The sequence below is a fragment of the Stylophora pistillata genome, chromosome 2 (assembly GCF_964205215.1).
Source record: "Stylophora pistillata chromosome 2, jaStyPist1.2, whole genome shotgun sequence".
NCBI lineage: Eukaryota > Metazoa > Cnidaria > Anthozoa > Scleractinia > Pocilloporidae > Stylophora > Stylophora pistillata.
The window spans coordinates 47,440,290-47,455,493 of NC_142520.1; the positions used below are offsets into that span (position 1 = coordinate 47,440,290).

Sequence of the window (15,204 nt, forward strand, 5' to 3'; positions counted from 1 at the left end):
GCAAGAAAAATGCGAGTGTTGCAATTTTGAGGTGTAACCAGTCTCATTCTTCCCACAGCCAAACTGCTTTAGTATCTATAACATATATTAAAGATAGAAGGAGAAATTGCGCTTTGCAAGAATTTGACATAACACATCATCAAAGAAATTTAAAAAAAAAAGAATTGTATACATTGTGCGCTTTCTATATCAGGTAAAACAATAGCATATTAAGGATATATACTTATTCCCACAGATAGACTGTTTTCATTTCTGTTGTTTTACAATTTCTTAATGAGCAGTAGACTTTTATTTTTAATAACTAATATGTCCGTCACTCTGCCAATATCATTGTTTTATCGTTTACAAACTGACTGCTTGATGTCTAATTTTTCGCGTATTTGACTTTTAAATCTACGTTAAACTTGGAAAATAGTACAAGAAACACGTTTCCTTTTCGATAAAATTCTCATTTCCATTGTAAAATATCACCACAAAACAGACATTCTTGTTTAATATTCCGTTCATCTTATAATTATGTGTTTGTTGAAGAGTTTTGACTCTTTTCTATATTGATCTTTATGCTTAATTCTCACTATTTTTCCGGCTGAAATTATACCGGTTTTAGTAAGGAGAAATTTGATTCTGAGAAATAATATGATATGTGATAAAAGAAAATATTCATGTTTCCGTTATTTCGCGTCCTCTGCTTCTTAGAAAACGCACGAAATGTATCATAGGAATAACAAGAGAATCCCAAACAACAAGAAAAAAAAGAAAACCACGCAATTGATTCACAGAAATATAATTCGGGGGAAAAATGGTTTAGATTGAATATTGTGGGGAAAAACGCAACAAATAAATTTATCGGAAGGATAGACATATGCACAAGCAAAGAAACTAACTTGTCATCTGCGAAATATGCCTACTGCTTTCAAATCTTATATTTTTACCTCATAGTGAGGGAAAGAGAGGAGTAAAACTACCACGTAAAATGAGTTCTGAAAGTGACAAAGGTCTTATGTTTAGTACCTGAATGCTGATTATCCCTTTTCTCTGTAAGAACTTGATCGCATTTCTCCGCATAAGCAGAAGAGAATTAATCCACACAAATGTAAAGATTTTTACAGCTGTTATTAAATGTTGTTTTAATAGCTTGAGAGTTATTATTCAAATTCCCATCACGTTATTCGATCATGTCGCATGTCCAACACAAAAGATAAATAGAAATGAAAATAAGGTCTATTTCTTTCTTTTCAGTTCTCTTTTCCATTTTTGTTTTGATCAGTTTTGATTAAAAATTTGAAAACAAGGTTTTATGTGATGATGCACTAAACTAAACTGAACCTTTTTCTTTCTATGATCCCAAAGAGGAAACTGACCAAATTAAAATTAAACATGACTTTTAATCGACAACCAACGTCTCAGCCATTTCAAATTGAACTGCATTTGACTTTCAAATCCCTATGAAGTGAGATTTTCTTCACCATAAATACTTTCCCGTTTTCATGCGGTGCAATTAGCTTTTATTTCTCTCTTTTTTTTGTTCTTTCTCAGCCATATAGGAGCACGTTTAACTGCAGAAGTATCCACTACAAACTGATATACATGGACGCCGTTTAATGATTTACCTTTTACTTTAGTTGCACTCAGGTTTGCGGATCGATTTAATCTGCTTTAGCCGATGGTTTCTTCCAAATTAGGTCGCATTAGTTAGCTAAGTAGTCCCTCAATGAGGGTATAAATCTGGAGTGTAAACTCTAATCCCCAATGCAAACTGTTGTATTTATTAAAGCTAAAATTTCTGAACCAATGACAATATAGCAAATATTTCTAGACTAATCACAGTGTAGCAAAGGTTTCTAGACCAATCATAGTGCAACAACGATTTCTGTACTAATCGCAGAGTAGTAAAGATTTCTAGACCAATTACAGTTCAGTTAAGTTTTTTTTAGGCCAATCACACTGTAGTAAATATTTTTTGACCAATCAAAGTGCAGCAAATATTGCTTTACCAATCACAGTGCAGTAAAGATCTCTAGACCAATCACAGTACAGCCAAGATTTCTTTTTCAATCACCGTGCAGTAAAGATTTCCTGCTTAAGAAATATGTGGGAATAAAACGGTTAAAACAACACAGTGTTTCAAAGCCGTTTTGAGTTAATAGCCCCCTGCCCCATCCCTGCACCCCAAGAGAAAATCTGATAGAAAATAGAAAACCTAAAAATATTTCCTAACTCCACCTAAAATGTACTGATTACCCCTTGTTTCACATTGGGGGGTAACCAAACCCCTTAAAACAGTCGCGTAAAAAGGAGATACATTATAATTTGAAAAGGACATTGCTCAGATTTTGGGAAAAAATTCAAACTAATCATTTATGGAAGGAAAATTTCAATGTTATAGGTAATTCAAAGACAGTTACCCACCCCCTCCCCCTCAAGGCTCTTTTAGAACAAGAGATACAGAAAGCATTTTTGTATATTTTCACTTGACACAGGCCATTGTGACATAATCTATACTGCAGATGAAGCTGATGCGAGACTTGAATACCTTTATGGGTGCAAACTATGAATGAGTTTATAATTGGTGTGAGTTAACCTCTTTAATTTCTCAGAGCTTCGTTTTCCGCTCATCTTCAGTCGATGGTTTTTAGTATTAAAGTAAACGTAATAACCATTTAATTTACCTTGGTTCGAAAATAGAGCATGACGAGCTTTCCCCACCAAAACATTTTTTGCAAATTAGGCTAAGCCGGATCTGAGTTCCGCCTGGCAATTATTAACTGTAAGAGAAGATCTCAGTTCGCGCCCACAGCACGTTCAAGGTGTTGCGGATGAAATTTCTGTAATTACTTTTTGGCACTTTTTGGCGTCAAAATTGCATAGTTTGGGTAACCCAAAACCCTTAAGCTGACCTTTCTTGTCATAACACGAATGTTTTCCAGAAAGGGACACGCGGTAATGTCGGTGTCACTCGTGTGCAGGCATTTTTCCAGGTAAAACCCTCGCGTGGATATAACTCCTGTTTAATTTAACGCTCCTTTTATGCGCACAATGTAAGCCAAAGAAATTTTATAGTTAAACGTAAAAATCAGAATATTTTCTTCTAAGGATGATAAATGATCGACGCTGAACTAAATTATACGTTGAAGAAAATGCAAAACAGTATAACATACAAAAGAGAAAATTTGGAAAAATAGGAAGCTACGGAAACCATGAAAAAAAACTAATCATTTATGGAAGGAAAATTTTAATGTTATAGGTAATTCAAAGATAGTTACCCACCCCCTTCCCCTCAAGGCTCTTTTAGAACAGGAGATACGGAAAGCATTTTTGTATATTTTCACTTGACACAAGCCATTGTGACATAATCTATACTGTAGATGAAGCTGATTCGAGACCTGAATACCTTTATGGGGGCAAACTATGAATGGACTCGTGTAAGGTCTTTAAGATGCTTTATTGAAGTATTAGTTTTACAGTAAATCATACATGACCCCATGTTCTTAACTCTGTGTCATTTTCTCTGAAAGTCACTTTTGCTTCTAAGATATTCTTACTGCAAAAGCCATGTTTGATGATCACGTTTGAAAAGTTATCAAGCAGTTTGAATACCCCATACTACAATTAACTCCAATTTTAGATATGAGTTTGAAAAAAATCTAGCTAAGAACTACAGAATTAGATTTAAAAACGCTACCAAATATCTAGTCAGTGGCATCATAAGACTTTTTTTTCTGTTTTATATATACTTAATGTTAATAAGAATGACGAATAATGTAGCGAAGTAGGCTTCAGCCATGAAAGGCGTCACTGTAACTCCTAATGACTACAATGTTCGCAAAAGAGTTGTAAGAATTCAAGAAATGAGCTTTTTAGATTATTCGTATTCTACAAAATCTCTAATAAGCGACGTCTTACCCATTAAATTCTCCTCTTTTTTCCTCTTTTCTTCCTATTTTTTTCTATACTGTCGTCGGTTTTATTCATTTAGCTCAATTTAATATAAATAGCTTCAAGTTATGGAAATGAGTTATTCAAATTGTTGCTGTACCACCAAACATCCCATAACTAACGTATTGTTCGTTACCCAAACATCTTTCTATTTTTTAATAATCTGTGCTTTTGACAAACGTCGAAACATCGCGGAAATGACGTGATCTACCTTTTAATTACCATAATGTTCTCATACGAGTTATAAAACGTATAGAAATTAGCTACGTAGATCACTTAATATCTGCCAAATCTTTCATAACGGACGTCTTTTTCCAGTAAATCTTTCTTTTAATTCTTGCATTTTGTCCTTAAGTTGTATTTTTGAACTAGAGATAATAATGAAATCAAACAATCCGACTCGCACTCTGATTGCTCGCTTGACGAGTTGTGTTAATGAACCATTCAAACTATTGTTCTACTGCCTGATGTCCAAAAACTGAAATCTTAACTGTGATTCTAAGTTCTTGAACATAAACTGCAGCCCAATCTTAACGTTAATCTCACTACTAGTGACTCCTATGCACGCTAACGAGTTTTAAAAGAAATCCACTAATTAGATTTCCAACCTACTACCAAACATCTAGTGATTGACGTCTTGACCTGTACATTAGTCTAAGTTTTTGTTGTCAAATTTTAGACGCTTGTTCGTTCTTTCCGATTGAAACGCAATCTGAGGGCGAAATACTCTTAAACGAGTTCAACAAAATCCTAGACACGAGTTATCTAAATCTCTATTATACGGACAAATCTCCGGTAACACTTCTTAAGGGCCGTTGGTATTCTAATATTATTATCACATTAATAACCCTCTTTGTTCTTTTCTATATTAAAGGTACTTAGTAAAATCTAAATTTAATTTCAGTTAGAAAATCTCGGAAACAAGAAAGGCAAAATTCTAGAACTGAGCTATTGGATTACCTTGTCCCGTACATATCAAAGTTTTTCTCGTCATATTCTAAATATTTTTTTGCTTTCTTTTCGATTGAAACGCAACGAGATTCTTTAGAACAAGTCAAAACAAAATTATTAAAAAAAAAAGTATTAGGTCATTGTTTTAACGCTAAAGTTTCGGATAATTTACTGAACGTCTTTGACCCAATAAAATTTTAAATGTTTCTCCTATTTCTGTTTGTCTGTCTTCTAAACTAAAGATACCATTGAAACTGAACTTTCGAAACTTAATTTAAGTGTTGAACATTTGCTTTGGTCAACTATGATCTATGTCATCTTTTTCAAATCGCGGTTTCGAGGAAAAATACTTACGTAAAGCGCTAAAAAGAAGTTTTTGAGGGACATTTAATCCCTTCTAAACTAAAGATAAGCTCCGAATAAGCTAAAAAAGAACCCTGGAAATGAGCAAAACATTAGTTTTAAAATCTATGAGGCGTTCCTAATCAAAACATCTACTCAGCTATATTATTATTAACGATAGGAAATAGCTTCCATGTAAAGATCAGCATGCAGACTAAAATGTCTTATAATATCCGGAGCGTAGCCAGCTTTTTGACTTGTCGTAAGCCTGAACCTTAACAAGGTTCGATTTTTGTTTCAAAATTGCAGTAGTTATATAACAAAAGTCAAGCGTGCCAAAAAAAAGTTGTAGGCCCAGGTGTGCAGGACAATAAGCTGGCTGCACCCGTGATACCGTTGGTTTTCCCTTTTATCTACTAGGTTTAAATTTGGTCTAATAACTATGGTCCGTAGAAACATACTAAAAGTAACATACTTAGAATATCAGATAAATAGATATGTTATAATTGACAAGAGAACAACTTGACAACAAATAAACAAAAACGGACATAAAACGAAACGAAGATAAACTGCCACTACACGCCCACCCAGATATAGCACAATATGTTCCCTTCCAGTTACCTTGTAACCATACAATGAAGAGATCATACAACTAGCTTACTAAAATAATGTAAACATTAAGCCGATCAGCAAGAAAGAAAATAAAAGGCAGACTCTTCTGATATTACAACAAACAGTACATACTACTACGATTATTTCTCCCTTTTCTTCGAATCTTTTAGTTTTCTCTAGCCCTCACGGTTTCCATACTAGTGAAAATGTTTTTGGCTCTTGGAAAGTGTCTGAGGCAAAAGGAAAAAGCAAATCAATGACTGTAAAATCTGTTTATCGTCCAGTCCCTTGCTTGATCTACCAATCCGACTGCCAGTTGGTCAATCGACCCAGACACCTTGATCCAGGCAGCCATAGTATAAATCAATTAGTCTATAGCCCTGTTTACTGGTTAGGCGGACAGTCGGCCAGACAGTCAGGCAGATAGTCAGCTAGTCTTTCAGTCAGCTAATAGTCATATTTCACCTTGTCAGTTTAATCTGATGGTTTACCGTCTTACTGGCTAGATAGTCAGTTAACCAGTCAGTGAGCCGGTCAGTAAATTAACGAGGAACGAACGACAGCACTCCTCTGTGTAGCCGAGCCTATAAGCCACCTGGCATTTGTTTACTATACTTTTTTTAAATCGTACGTCAACAATGAATGGGATGCTTGAATAAACTCGAGTGACTTTGAAAAAAGACAAGTAGCATATTATAGCAATAATAATAGTAATAGCAATAGTGATAAGCATTTAATTTATCTTGGTTCGAAAATAGGGAACTAAACCCCGGTATCAGGCGGTGTGCGCACTCTGATTGCGTTGCATCATGGTCGTAAAACAAAAATTGAGTCATTTGCATCTTGACGCGTTGGAGTGAACATATCTGGTGGCAGGGAGATACGGCGTGAATATGCGTGGACTGTAATGGGGATTCACTGTCTGTTGCCATTCTTTCGAAAGTTAAAACGTTTGACGGGCCTGCACGACTCCTGTCATTCATCCGTGACGATTTCGTTCTTAGGAGGCAACTGACGTTATTTAAAAAGATTCGAAACTGCAATCTACCTACTGAAGAATCTCGACACGAATGGCAACAGTTAAACTCACAACCGATGGCGGTATGAATTATTTCAAAGTCAGTAATAATATTCCTAGACGCGAGTTATTCAACTGTGAATTGACCCTTGACATGCAAACGCATATTAGAGAGACAGAGACCTTGTACTAGACGAACTTTTTCCACCTAGCGTTAATAAGGGATTTGTAAAAGGAGAAGCCCCACGCCTCCTAAGAACGAACTTGTCGCGCTCCACGTTTAGCAAAAACGTACAGAGTTTCAAAATAACCCTCGAGAATAGAGGAAACCTATTTTAAGAAACGTACCTCTGGAGTTATTACTTCAGAAGAGAAGTATACTCTGAAACAAAGAAAATAGCGCGCCGGACTGAAGAAAATATTGCCTTTTGTAACACAATCTCATCCGGCTTTGCCAAACCTCACGAACCTACAGATGAAGAGTTATAACACCTCAAAACTGACCCTTATTAATATCTAAACTTTGAGGGTAGAAGATTTAAAAGCGCTAGCGAATGGTGGGAGACGCACCGGCCTATCAACACCTTTCAACGGTCGACTGCCTTTTGGTCTCCGGTTTTCTGGCGTGTCACCTCACGCAAGATAGAGGTTTTCATGGATCAAGTGATTCTTTTCAGTGCTCTAATTAAACTGTCCTTCATTCAATGATCAAGATAGAAGACTTACCGCACGACACTCGCGATTATTTAATTGTCTTTCTTTTAGGAAAGTAGATTTACAACGCGATTGATAAATGCCCTTGTAGTAGTAACGCTATGTAACGCAACACACTAAACAAAACAATGGGCCTTTTCGCTCCACAAAAGGGTCTCAAACACTGTCGCTTAAGGTACTTAAAACATTTGTATCGTTGGGGCGCGTTTGAGAGCGTTTGGTCAGAGCTGTTGAAGAAGGATCAAAGTGGCCATACAAATCTTTTAAAGGCTTCAAACTACGACGTACAACAAATTTGACCTGCTCGAAAACCGGTCTCAAATTACATGCTAAAATACAGTGCTTGCGTTTTTCTTGAGAAGGATATAATACGTGACAAATACGCACGAAAATTACTTCTACACGTTCAGAATATATCAAATTATATTTACCTATAGTGAAAGGAAAAAGAAACGACCTAACTTTTACGGAATATTCAGTCAAACTCTACCCATTTCGACCGCTTTTACCGCGCCATATTGTAAATAACGCTACCACAATGCTTCGCAATCGGAGTGTGCACACCGCCTGGCCCAGTATCAGACATTCCTTTTACCCCTGGATGGAATTGAAAAGTGATAGAAATACAAATTAATTACTTTAATCTGAATCTATTGTTTCAAGACAAAATATCTGCTCACAAATAGAATTTTCATGCCTTCTCTCTTTGACCCGGGTTTATTTCACAATCAAGGGGGACTGGGTTTGGGTCAGGGTCAATGGCCATTACGCTTGACCCCCTCTGAGGGTTTTTTCAAGTCACATTAACTCCCTAGCCATGTGCTCACCATTCGCCTAGATTACTCGGAGTGAGAAGCTGTTTTTTTTACTCCCTCCTCCTCCCCCTGATCCGCCCACTTTCTCTTGCTGTATATTTAGTGTTGGTGCGTTTTTCTTCACCCGTACTTTTACTGGGCAAACACCTTAACGGAATTCATTCTTATTCTGTTTCTTTCAATAAAAACGGCAATGGACCTATTGTCCATAGCCATATTGCTCTAACTTAAGTTTGTTATTTTTTGGTGCCCAGTAAACAGAGCTCAGGCAAGAGCAGCATTTTTAAATTTGTTTTGGGCAGAGAGAGAAAGGCATAAAGGTTATAAACTGATTACCGGTACCATAGTTCTCGTTGGTCTGTATGGAAATGCTTTGAAAACTGAGGTAAACAACATTGATTATAGTCACTATTTTTATTCCAAGAGATGTACGGCAAGGCAGCTATGTTTTCTGTACTTGAGCAAATATCTGTATCGCCAAAAAATCGTTACAAAAAGCGAGACAGTTCCACATTACATGTCAGGTTTTGACCCTTCATAACAATGAAGTATAAAAATACTCAAGTGTTATACTTTATCTCTCAACTGACCTGGGCACTTCTGATGTGAATCGCGACGTTTCGACCGACTACTTCACGTTTTCTCCAAACAACAAGGTGGAGTGATTATAGGTCACCTTATGAGGCATCGTGTGGACCATTTTAACTTATATTGGCTCATTTATAAGGAATGCTGCCTTCTTCTGCGACATCCATGTCAGTCTCAAGCACTTTATCCTTTTTTTTAGCTTCAGAAATGATGTATTTAGAGAAAAGTTACTTTAGTACTCAACTGTTCAATATTGTCTATATTTAATTGTTTAAAAATATATTAGTCCTTAACCATTTTTCTAATATAATTTATCCAGCGATTCCCAGATTAAAAAAGATGCTTCAAGAACTTACAAAATGCCTAAAGTATGATCTCTTTACTTGCTTCTTGCTCCTCAGATTCACCAGCTGTGTGAAAGCAAAGTTATTAATTACAGTGAAGTATAAGCAGAAATACAGTCACTGTTCCTGAGTAGACTGACAAAACTGCCGTCAAATATTTCAAACTTTGTTTGCTGTTTAGAATTGTTTCCAGTGGAAATTGTGATTGTGACTCATTTGATCAGTGTCCCACAGGGCACCTTTCCAACAATGAATTGACAGTCAATAACTTAGATAATACTTTTCCCAATCAAAACGGTTCAACTGACTGCCAAGTCAGATGACAGCTTATCCCTTTGATAATCATACTTTTATGGAAAAAGAGTAAAACTGAAATAGGAAAATGCATCAGTGAGCGATACTTTGACATTATTACCCAATGTGTTATATGATAATTACATGTATAGAAATGTTCCATGTTTGATTTGCTTTTCTTAAAGTTGGGTTTCCATGAACCATCTTGGTTGGAATATTTGGCAAGAACTGGCCTGAAAGCTTTAACGCCCCACGCAGAGCTAAGAACATTCCCAGAAAGATTCCTCCCATACCGTGGTAACAATCAGTTATTCTTAATAGTTTTGAGTATTCTAATAAGATCATTTCCCTTAGTTTGCTAATCCTTAATTATGAATGTCAACCAAAGTGCAATCATCAATAGCTGGTACCATCATGCTTACCCATATCTGCTCTTTCTTACAGTTTTCACATAATTTTTTTTGTCTAACAATTTTTGTAAGTTTCTTTTCAATTTTTCGGAGCGCACAGTAGCTTTGCTTCAATTATTTTTCTCGTGCAGCATTTTGTAAGACCTCAGTTTACCTTTAGTATTCAACAAAAAAAAAGTGATATTTCATAAGTACTTTGTATAATCCTCTTTTACATTCGTTTGGATTTTTTCTCCTTTCATAGAAATGGATTATACACCCATATAGTAGTGTTTTTGATTAAATATATTATCTGACCTCTGATGTTATGTTATATCTTCTAGCTATCGTAGCACCTTGGTGAGGATGGTTGTCGGAGGTTTTCTGCTATTCAGGCTTGTATATTTTCTTGCTAGTTCATAAATATTTATGTACAATAAGGTTCTGTTAGTAGTAAAACAATGATACATTCAAAATGATGTACCCTTGAATCTGTGCTGGTTTCGGCCTAAAGGCCAATGAGCATGATTGTCTTCTAGAAAGAATTGACAATATTCTAAGAGCAACTGGATTTAATTGGGCATAAAAGTCAGTGTACCTTATAACATACAGTATCACTTCTATGTTTACTTTAGCTTTAGGTTCTTCAAAATTTTCACAATAATTTCTCTTAGTAACAGGAATTTTATGATAAAAAAAGTAAGTAGAAGAAAAATCACACTTAATGCATTTCAATGTGTGAATAACAAATACAAATCAAAAACCAAGTATTTGTGAGATAAATATTGCATGCAAGCAAATTTTCTACTGCATGGATACATTGAACCAGCTACATACCCATGATGGTCAGGTAATTCCCTCATATCACACACTGGTGAGATGGACTATCCCTGATTCATCATGAATGTTATATTATTATTTTGGAATCTTGCATTGCAGTGCAATCTCTGTGGAGCTGTACTACATTTTTGCCACACTGTGGGGACGTGAACAGTACACCTAATATGGAATCCTTTTCATAGTCTTTGTTATCCTTCTGAACGTCACAGCTTGTATCTCCATTGCTCTGACATACTTTCAGCTTTCTAGTGAAGACTACCGCTGGTGGTGGCGTTCACTTATGTGTGGAGGGTGAGGATGATTTTAATGTTGTATAATTTAAGAACACCTTTGCAGGTACATGTATTGTTAGTAGTACTTTTGACCAATAGCTCATAGCTAGAACACAGTGAAAGGTATAATAACAAGCCATGCCAGTCCTTTCCCTTCCCCCCCTCCTCCACACACACACACGCACATGCACACACATGCAAACGCACACCCATACACGCACACCCACATCCACCCATCATCCCCAGGAAGACTAAATATGCTCAAAGGTTTTTATGCTTAATATGACATGCACTGCTTCCAGTGCTTAAAATAAAGGGTAAATGGTTTGGGAAGCATAAGTTTCAGAAGTAAGGTCGACAATGAAGAAATTTAGGGGCCAAGATATAGCAGGCATAAAAATTATCAGATTGCAGACTCTATTTTTTGAAGAGTTCTTTCAAAACAGCCCTGATAAGTTCTGTGTGAATAATGGTGACTTGTGTTGCTCTGAAAATGATCAAAAGATACATGTAATTGAAAAATTTCAAGTGTTTTTATTTTATGTTTAGTATTTAACTTTTTGTTATGTGTTTTTTTTTTTTTTTGAGTTATTAATCTAAATTTTCTCTGCGAGTCAGACTATTCTTTAGCTTCCTTTGCTTGTCTGTTTCAGGTCCACATCTATTTTTGTGTTTGGTTATGCTATGTTTTACTACTACAAGAGATCCAACATGTCTGGAATGCTTCAGTCAGTACAGTTTTTTGGATACACACTGCTGACATGCTATGTGTTCTTCCTGATGCTCAGCACAGTGGCTTTCTATGCCTCCTTAAAGTTTATAAGATACATTTATGTTAACCTGAAGATAAACTAACTTAGATCAAACCAAGGATGAAAAGTTGGGACAATGTTTACACTGCCCAATACACAAGTTGTTTGAAGTATAGGTATAATGAAACTTAACTTTATTGAATAAGTGCACCAAAGGGTTAATGGATCATTTTTGATCTGTGCAAGCATGCAGTACTTATCTTACAGCTATTCAACGTTGTGAGGTGTAGATTAACCTTTTGGCTCCCTCAGTCTGGGAGAAAATTCTCCCCTAACTGTACTGGTGGACTGTAATTTTCTCTGTAGTTTACAATTGGGAATTTGGTGTTTATCAAGGCAGTATTTCCATAGTTGATGTTCGTCTTTATTTGCAAAGAGTCATCATGCCTGGGAGGGAAAGTAGTAAGAGCGAAACATGGTAGTGCTGTAATATTGTAATGTCCTGTTGTATTTATCAGTGGTCAAAGATGACTGGCTAAACCAATTCACTTGTTGGTCGAGTTACAAGTAGTCACCAAACTAGATCTATATGTCAACTTCTGAATCTTTTTCTCCACTTCTCCATTGGATTTTTGACAATAGACAAAAAGGGAAATCTCTTAATTTATTTTGAAACCACCCAGCCCGACCTGGCCAGGCCTGAGTTGTGGAAAACACCTCTTACCGAGGAGCAACTCCCCCCTTTCGGCCTCAGTATGCAAACAGAGTACAAGGGTCAAATGAACACCTTGAAGGTGTTCATTTGGGTTGGAAGGTGGACAAGAAATAATTAATAGTTGAAACACCATATCAAATATTTTATTTATGTTAGGGAACATTTTTTGGTCACCCACGTCTTCTGCACTGATACAACGAGAATTAAATGCTACTTGATTCGTGTCAAAGGATATGTGGATGATGCTCTGACTGTTAAGTTAATTTACATTAAGTGGTATAATTATAGTTTATAGTACATGTGTATTATTGCACAATATTTGGTTGATTATTTTATAACCTGGCAGGCATTAAGAGGCTTATAATTCATGCTATTTAACAATTTTATCATAAGTTTGAGAATTCTGGTGGGTATTGTTTTTTTTTTTTTTTACTGCGTGGTGTCTATCAATTTTCACGTATATGAATCAAAAGCAACAAATATACTTTTTTTGGCTATCATTCTAATAATCGTTCAAAATTTAACTTAGGGAAATGTTCATGTTTTTTTTTAATTTTTTTTGTGACTTCACTGTTAGGCTACTCACTCTTCTCACTAGCCATCACAGATACCACAATAAACTAGACTGCACACGCATTTTCATCGGTTTTTAATCGTGATCTATTGGAGAGGAGACGCCGAGACTACGTCACCGAGAACAACATAATGTTGAATCCTTACTATATTAAAACGAAATGGCGAGTAGCGAAAGCAATCAAACTGCAGTGTTGTTTATACAACGCTGGTAGATTTATACTAACAGATATGTCTGATGAGTTTATGTTCCTTAACCTAAATGATAAGATATTTTTTACCGTGTTCATACCATGATTTCTCTGCTCACTTTATACGAATGTAACCTCTATCATGCAAGGAATGTTTAGCTAGGGGTAACAAAATTATTGTTATTAGTACTTAGTTCAATTTTCATTAAGGATTTAATCAATCAATGGCTAAGGTATCAGAGAGTACGGCTTATTTTAATGCCACCAGAGTTCCTACAGCTCTATAGACAATTAAAATAAAATATTTAACAGAACCCTTATTTACTGTGTAATTTGGCTTAAGTTGCTGAAGATTAAAATCGGTTTACAGTTATAATTACAATTCATTATAAATTACTACTTAAATGAGGTGCCTGGGTCATCTAAGGATTTCTGCTGTGTCGAGCCAGACCTTAAATGAAGTTCTATTCCGATGAGTGATGTGGCAAATTCCCACACTTCAGCCACAAGCCAGAGTTCCAGTATAGTTAATGGAGGAAACCTCTATTAACTATGGTTCCAGGCATTCATCTATACTTGCTAAAGCAACAGAAAGGAAAGGAAGCTGAGTGTGAAGGTGCAACTTATAAAAAAAATTAATAAATAAACGCTACAAATCCACTTGGGATTGCTGAGAAACAGTGCTTGTAAAATTTATACGAAGAAACTACAGAAATGACCAATAAATTTTTAAAAAACTACGAATAAACTAAAAAAAAAGATACGAATAAACTATGTAGACTACGAAAAACTGTAAAAACCACGACTAAACTGAAAAAATACGAATAAAGTATAAAAACTACTAATGAATTATGTGGACTACGTATAGACTATGAAATATACCAATAAACTATAAGAACTATTACTAGACTACAAAACTAGGACTAAACTATAAAAACTACTAGCTATGAAAATTGCGAATAAACTATATAGACTACGATTAAGCTATAAAGACCACAAATAAACTACAAAAACTACGAATAAACTATAAAAACTACGAATAAACTATAAAAACTACAACTAAACTGAAAAAACTATGAATAAGCTATAAAAATGACTTAACAATTAAATACAACTAGTGAACTCTAAAACCTACAAATAAAGCATAGAGTACGAATGATCTATATAGACTACAAATTAAGTATTAAAACTACAAATACATTATAAAAACTAGGAAATATCAAAACAACGAGGAAACTAAAAAAGCTACGAATAAACTCTAAATAACCATAATTGGCTATGAAAACTGCAGTATGTGAAAATGTGCCAAAAGGAACAGAATTCACATTTCAGCTTATCATTTATGTCATAATTGACAAAAAAAGAAAGGCCGAAATAACACAAAAACCAAGAAAGAATTACCATTACACTCTTATTAATCATAGCTCAAGATGTTCTACGCTAACTTCACCTTGTTCGTATACAAAGAAGAGCTCAGACAATATGTTAGCTATATAAATAATTAAAGGTGAGAAAACGAAAATTATGTTTTGCTTACTACGCCACAGATAGTATACTTATTGATTACTAGGATTACTCTGTTCTATCTATTAAATTATTCAACTTTTTTTCTGTCTTTCCAGAGCTCAAGAATTCTTTACTAGTGGTATATATCTGGCCCTTGGTGGTATATATCTGGGGCAAAGAGAAAGAATACACTGGTTAAAGATTGCATGGTCAAGTGGACAGGCAGGCAGGCCGTCTATTAGATAGACAGGCAGATAGTTAAGCTGACAGTTAGGCAGATATTAGGGCCTCAGTAGGGTGATGGCTTTTACGACTGACGGTGAACATTTTGGCCAGTTAAAATGCCTAATAG

The 15,204-nt window shown here is 35.4% G+C and overlaps 1 protein-coding gene across 1 annotated transcript in view; it reads right to left on the reverse strand.

The window, feature by feature from the left end:
- Positions 1–15,204, reverse strand: part of LOC111345368 (uncharacterized) — a 234,642-nt gene that overhangs the window by 104,315 nt on the left and 115,123 nt on the right. The window lies entirely within an intron of this gene.